Here is a 6,421-nt window from a genome sequence, read left to right as displayed (position 1 = left end):
CAATCAGAACAATTCAAAACATTAAGTTCCATGGGTGTATAGTCTAATCTCGACTTATCATCATTAAAATTCACTTCTCTAATTCAGGATATCATTGGTAACTAACAAGAGAATTCATGATAACCAAAACTTGCCTCACAGATCATCTTTTCTTTCCTCCAGCTTTTGATTTTTCAATTGGAAGTAACGCCAAGAAGGGGAATCAACTCCTCACCTATAGGGAGCAAACCTATAGTGAAGACTGTATACCCAGCCCCTTTCACATATCATCCTTGGGGAATTAAATCTACACCTATAGGGAGCAAACCTATGGTGAAGATTATTCGCCCAACCCTTCCCAATTGTGTGTGTGTTTTTTTTTACAACATGACGGGCAAATTTTTCAACATGCTTAACGATTACTAAGTTAACCCTTCAATATCAAACTGACACCTTAATGTGAAAGCGAGATGTGACATATGAAATCATGACTCAATCAATGTTTACAATTTTTAATTCTGGATTAACAATTCAAACTTAATTGTGAAATCTAAAAGATACTGAATCCAAGAGTCATAAATTACCAATATTACGTATCTCCAAATTCTAAGGGCCCTAGATGGTCGTCAAAATCACTTCGAATTCACAAGAAATTTCAAAAAAAATTAAAAAATTTCACAATTTTTGCTTAAGACCAAGAAAACACTGATTAGGAAACCTAATCTCACACCCCAACCTAAAATCTACATTATCCTCAATGTAAAAGAAATAAGCATGCAATGCACATGGGACAACGAAAATATAAGAGAAGTAATGGAAAGATAGTACCTGGACGAAAGAATCAAGAGGCTTTCCAAAGATATCTACGTAAGAGCGGGTCAGCACAAGAGAGAAACCAACAGAAGAAAAATAAAAATAAATAAAATAAAATCCTACCTACACCACTTTCGCAGGTGCTCTCGATTGCAATTAGCATATACAACAAGCCTTTAAACCCCTAGGTTGCCCCTAGTGGACGAGTTGTAGTCTCGTGAGGGTTTGCAACAATGTTACCCACAAACATTTGAACTAACTAACTAAAATAAAATAAAATAAAATAAAATAAAAGGCTGAGTTGCCTCCCAGGAGCGCTAAGTTTACCATCTTCAACCAGACAAATAAAGCAAACTACCCTAGTCCTATGAAAGCGATAAACCTACCTATACCTCCATCAGACTAGGAGATCAATCCTGGTAAAGAGGATTAGTCAGAGGTATGGACATGTCCTCTGAATCAAATTTCTCAACAAATGGCTTTAAGCGATGTCCATTTACTTTAAACTCTTTGCCATTGTCAGGATCTCTTATCTCAACGGCCCCATGAGGATACGCAGTGACCACAATGTAAGGGTCAGTCCAACGAGATCGAAGCTTACCTGGAAAGAGATGTAATCGAGAATTATATAAAAGGACTTTCTGACCAGGTGTGAATGATTTTCGTAAAATACGTTGGTCATGAAACACCTTCATTCTGTCCTTATAAATTCTCGAGTTCTCGTATGCATTGTTCCGGATTTCTTTGAGTTCATTCAACTGAAATTTGCGTAGCGAGCCAGCGTTTTCCAGATTGAAATTCAATTTTTTTACTGCCCAGTAAGCTCTATGTTCCAACTCCAGAGGCAAGTGGCAAGTCTTCCCATAGACAAGTCTAAAGGAAGACATTCCAATAGGGGTTTTAAACGCAGTACAGTAAGCCCATAAGGCATCAGTCAATCGGATTGACCAATCCTTACGGTCAGGGTTAACCATTTTCTCCAAAATGTATTTGATCTCCCTATTGAAAATCTCAACTTGCCCACTTGTCTGTGGGTGATATGGGGTGCTCACCTTATGAGAGATATCATATTTCTTCATTAAACTCTCGAATGGCCTATTACAAAAGTGTGAGCCCCCATCACTAATGATAGCTCGAGGCATTCCGAATTGAGAAAGGATGTTCTCTTTTAGGAATTTAATGACCGTGCAATGGTCATTATTCCGACACGGAATCGCTTCAACCCATTTAGTGACATAGTCTATAGCGAGCAAAAATATAGATTTCCAAAAGATTGGGGGAATGGTCCCATGAAATCAATACCCCAGCAATCAAATGCTTCTATGATAAGAATGGGATTCAATGGCATCATATTTTGATGGGACAATGCTCCCAATTTCTGACAACGCTCACATGCCTTGTAAAACTCATGAGTGTCCTTGAACATAGTGGGCCAATAAAAGCCACACTACAAAATCTTGGTCTTGGTCTTTTTAGCAAAAAAGTGACTACACAGGCCTGTGAGTGACAGAAGGAGATGACACTCTGATACTCGTCATCTGGCACACATCTCCTTAGAATTTGGTCTGGGCAATATTTGAACAAATATAGATCTTCCTAGAAAAAGTTGCGCACCTTGGTAAAGAATTTCTTCTCATCTTGTGCAGTCCAATGCGTCGGTATGGAACCTGTGGCAAGATAATTGGCAATATCAGCGAACCAAGGTGAATGGGAGACTCTGAACAGTTGTTCATCAGGGAACATGTCATTGATATGGGTCGCCTCAGGGGAATCAGAGGTATTAAGGCAAGACAGATGATCGGCCACTACGTTCTCTACTCCTTTTTATCTTTAATTTCCAAATCAAATTCTTGGAGTAGAAGGATCCATCGTATCAAACAGCGCTTAGAATCATTCTTAGAAAGAAGATACTTAAGTATCGCATGATATGTGTAGATAATGATCTTGGATCCGATCAAGTGGGACCTAAATCTATCCAAAGCAAACACTACAGCTAGGAGCTCCTTTTCCGTAGTCGAGTAGTTTACTTGGGCAGAATTTAAAGTTCTACTTGTGTAATGAATGACATAGGGCCTCTTATCTTTTCTCTGGCCTAGAACCGCTCCAAGAGCATAATTAGAAGCGTCGCACATAAGCTCAAAAGGAAGGTTCCAATCAGGTGGTTGCATGATAGGTGCAGTAGTTAACATGTCCTTAAGCTTGGTGAAAGCTTCCTGACATGGCTCAGTCCACTCGTATGGTGCATTCTTTTGAAGTAGATTACATAAAGGACGAGAGAGGAGACTAAAGTCCTTTACGAATCGCCTGTAAAATCCTACGTGTCCTAAGAAGGATCGCACGTCTCTAATGTTCTTGGGTGGAGGTAAGTTAGAGATAAGATCGATTTTTGCCTTATCTACCTCGATTCCTTTGGACGAGATAATATGTCCAAGGACAATTCCCTTATGAACCATGAAATAGCACTTCTCCCAATTAAGTACCAAGTTCTTTTCTTTACATCTTTTCAGCACACATTTAAGACTCTCTAAGTACTCGCTGAAAGATGAACCGAAAACAGAGAAATTGTCCATGAAGACCTCTAGATATTTCCCCACCATGTCAGAAAAGATGCTCATCATACATCGTTGAAAGGTAGCAGGGGCATTACATAATCCGAATGGCAACCTTCTATAGGCAAAGGTGTTGTAGGGACATGTAAATGTGGTCTTTTCCTGATCCTCAAGGAAACAGTAATAGGAATGACCAACTAGCCTTTCCAAGATTTGATCAATGAAGGGCAAAGGAAAGTGGTCCTTCCTCGTGACGGTATTCAGCTTCCTATAGTCAATGCACATTCTCCAACCAGTAGTAACTCTAGTTGGCACGAGTTCATTATTGGCATTGGCTACGATGGTGATCCCGGACTTCTTAGGAACTACCTGAGTTGGACTCACCCATTGACTATCGGATATGGGGTATATGATACCCACATCCAATAGTTTAAGAACCTCGGCCTTAACCACTTCCCTCATGTTTGGATTTAGTCTACGTTGTGATTACCAAGCAGTCTTAGCATTATCCTCAAGATATATGTGGTGAGTACAAATCGAAGGGTCGATCCCGTTGAGGTCCGCTATCGTCCATCCAAGGGCTCCCTTATGCTCAATGAGAGTAGATATAAGCATACTCTCTTGTTCTTTCTCCAGGTGGGCAGAGATCACCACCGGGTATGTCTCATCTTGACCTAAATAGACATATTTCAAATCAGAGGGCAAAGGTTTTAGGTCAAGCTTCGATGGCTTGAGGTTAGACGATAGAGGCACTACATCAGTTTGGGGCAACTCTTCAAATTGTGGCCTCCACCGGTTAACTTCAAGTACCGGTACAGTATCAAGCAAGGCACGCGTCTCCCTAATCATGCATCATCAAAATCATGGGAGTGGGCTAGGCACATCTCTAAAGGGTCAGAAGATAAGGTCAGAGGTGTCGTATCTTCCACTAAAGAGTCAATCATGTTAATGTCGTGGAAATCATCATCATCCTCTAAGTTTCTGCCGTTATTGAAAAAGATGTTTGACTCCAATGTCATATTTTCAAAAGACATAGTCATGACACTATTCCTACAATTGATAATTGCGTTTGAAGTGGCAAGGAATGGGCGACTAAGAATGACGGGAATCTGAGTGCTCATGTTATTGACGGGTTCGGTGTCCAGGATGATAAAATCTACAGGGTAGTAAAATCTATCAACTTGGACCAACACATCCTCAATTATCCCTCTGGGTACACGAACAGAGCGATCAGCAAGTTGTAATGTGGTTAGGGTGGATTTTAATTCACCCAAACCTAATTGTTTGTATATAGAGTAGGGAATCAGATTGACGCTCGCTCCTAAGTCAAGAAGTGCATGATCAATTCGATGGTCCCCGATTACACATGATATGGTTGGGCTACCAGGATCTTTGAATTTCTGTGGCACGTCTTGCTTTAGGATGGCACTCACTTTCTCGGTTAAGAAGATCTTCTTTTGAATACTCTGCTGTCGTTTGGTCATGCATAAGTCTTTCAGGAATTTGCATATGAAGGTATCTGTTTTACGACATTAAGTAGAGGAATGTTGACTTTCACCTGTTTCAACACCTCTAGGATATCCTGAGAATTAGAGAGGTTTTGGAGCAACCAACCGTTGGGGAAATGGAGCAACTGGCTTTTCTATAAGTTCCGGTTCTAATTTTTGTGGGGCATCACTAGATCCATTATTGTTGTCTTCTTTTGGCTCTTGAGTCTTTTCGGGCCTAACCGGAAGGATTTTATCAATGATCTTCCCACTCCTAAGAGTGCTGATAGATTTAGTGTGCTCCATTTGATTTAAAGAGCTGAGATCACTTATCTCGTAACGCGGTTTAGGATTGGGGAGCGGTTGTGCAGGAAGCACCCCCTTTTCTATAATCATCATACGTGAATCCATCTTTTGCATAAAATCTCGCATTGCCTGGGTCAGCTCTTATATGGAATTTTGAACCGGTTCTTCTTGAGGTTTCCCCTGATTTGGATTTTGACTGAAAAAACTTTGAGGGGTAGCATTTTGTCCATTTCTCCAACTAAAGTTTGGATGATTTTTCCAACCAGGATTGTACGTATTAGAGGTTGGTCCATTGAAAGGTCTTTGATAATTATTTAAGGCATTGGATTGTTCATTCAACACTTCTCGAAAGGCGGGTATTGTAGGACAATTTTCAGTTGTATGAATGTTGCAATCACAGATGCCGCAAACACTTTCATTAACCTTATCCTTCTTTCCTTCCATGGCCTCAACTTTCCTTATGAGCGTAGTCACTTTACACTTGAGATCATCCTCTTCTTTCAAGAGATATAATCCACCTTTCTCCTTTAATTGAGTTGGCCTAGACGTGGTGTTCGATTTTGGATAATAATCTCATTATTGTATTTTTTCAGCAAGACTATCGAGGTAATCCCATACCTCGTCGACATTTTTATTAATGAATTCTCCATTACACATTGTCTCGACCATTTGGCGCATGGAAGATGTCAATCCATCGTAGGAAAAAATTTGTAATGCGCCACGTTTCAAAGCCGTGTTGTGGGCATGAACTGACCAAATCCTTGAACCTTTCCCAACCTTGGTAAAATGTTTCATCATCCTTTTGGGTGAAGTTCATGATTGCTTTTCTAAGGATAATCGTTTTATGATGTGGAAAAAATTTCTTTATAAATTCCCTTTACATATCATTTCATCTGTCAATGGATCTAGGATGCAGTGAATGTAACCACGTCTTAACCTTCTCCTTTAAGGAAAAAAGAAAGAGTCTCAGCCTGACTGTGTCCTCAGACACATTTTGAAAATATAAAGTGGCTATGATCTCATCAAACTCTTTCAAATGTAGATATGGTTCTTCAGATTCAAGCCCATGGAACTTAGGAAGGAGTTGGATAACCCCTGGCTTGATGTCCATATGTCCTGTATTTTCAGGAAAAATCATGCATGAGGGCGTACTCACCCCCGCTGGTTGTAAATAATCTCGTAAAGTACATGGCAGGGGTGCTTGATGCACCTCATTCTCATCCTGAATGTCCTCCACCCTAGGTTGGGGTAGAAGAGGTTGGTTTTCAGCCATCACTTCAATTAACT

The 6,421-nt window shown here is 40.2% G+C and overlaps 1 non-coding gene across 1 annotated transcript; it reads left to right on the top strand.

Annotated features, from left to right (window-relative positions):
• The first annotated feature begins 5,862 nt into the window (after positions 1-5,862).
• On the top strand, positions 5,863-5,969 carry LOC131252473 (small nucleolar RNA R71). The gene has a single exon (XR_009174493.1). It is a non-coding gene; the product is annotated as a small nucleolar RNA R71 (small nucleolar RNA).
• Positions 5,970-6,421: the final 452 nt, after the last annotated feature.

Source organism: Magnolia sinica, chromosome 7, assembly GCF_029962835.1.
Source record: "Magnolia sinica isolate HGM2019 chromosome 7, MsV1, whole genome shotgun sequence".
NCBI classification, from domain to species: Eukaryota; Viridiplantae; Streptophyta; class Magnoliopsida; order Magnoliales; family Magnoliaceae; genus Magnolia; species Magnolia sinica.
Note: the sequence above shows the minus strand (reverse complement) of the source record. Positions and strands in the feature narration are given on the sequence as shown.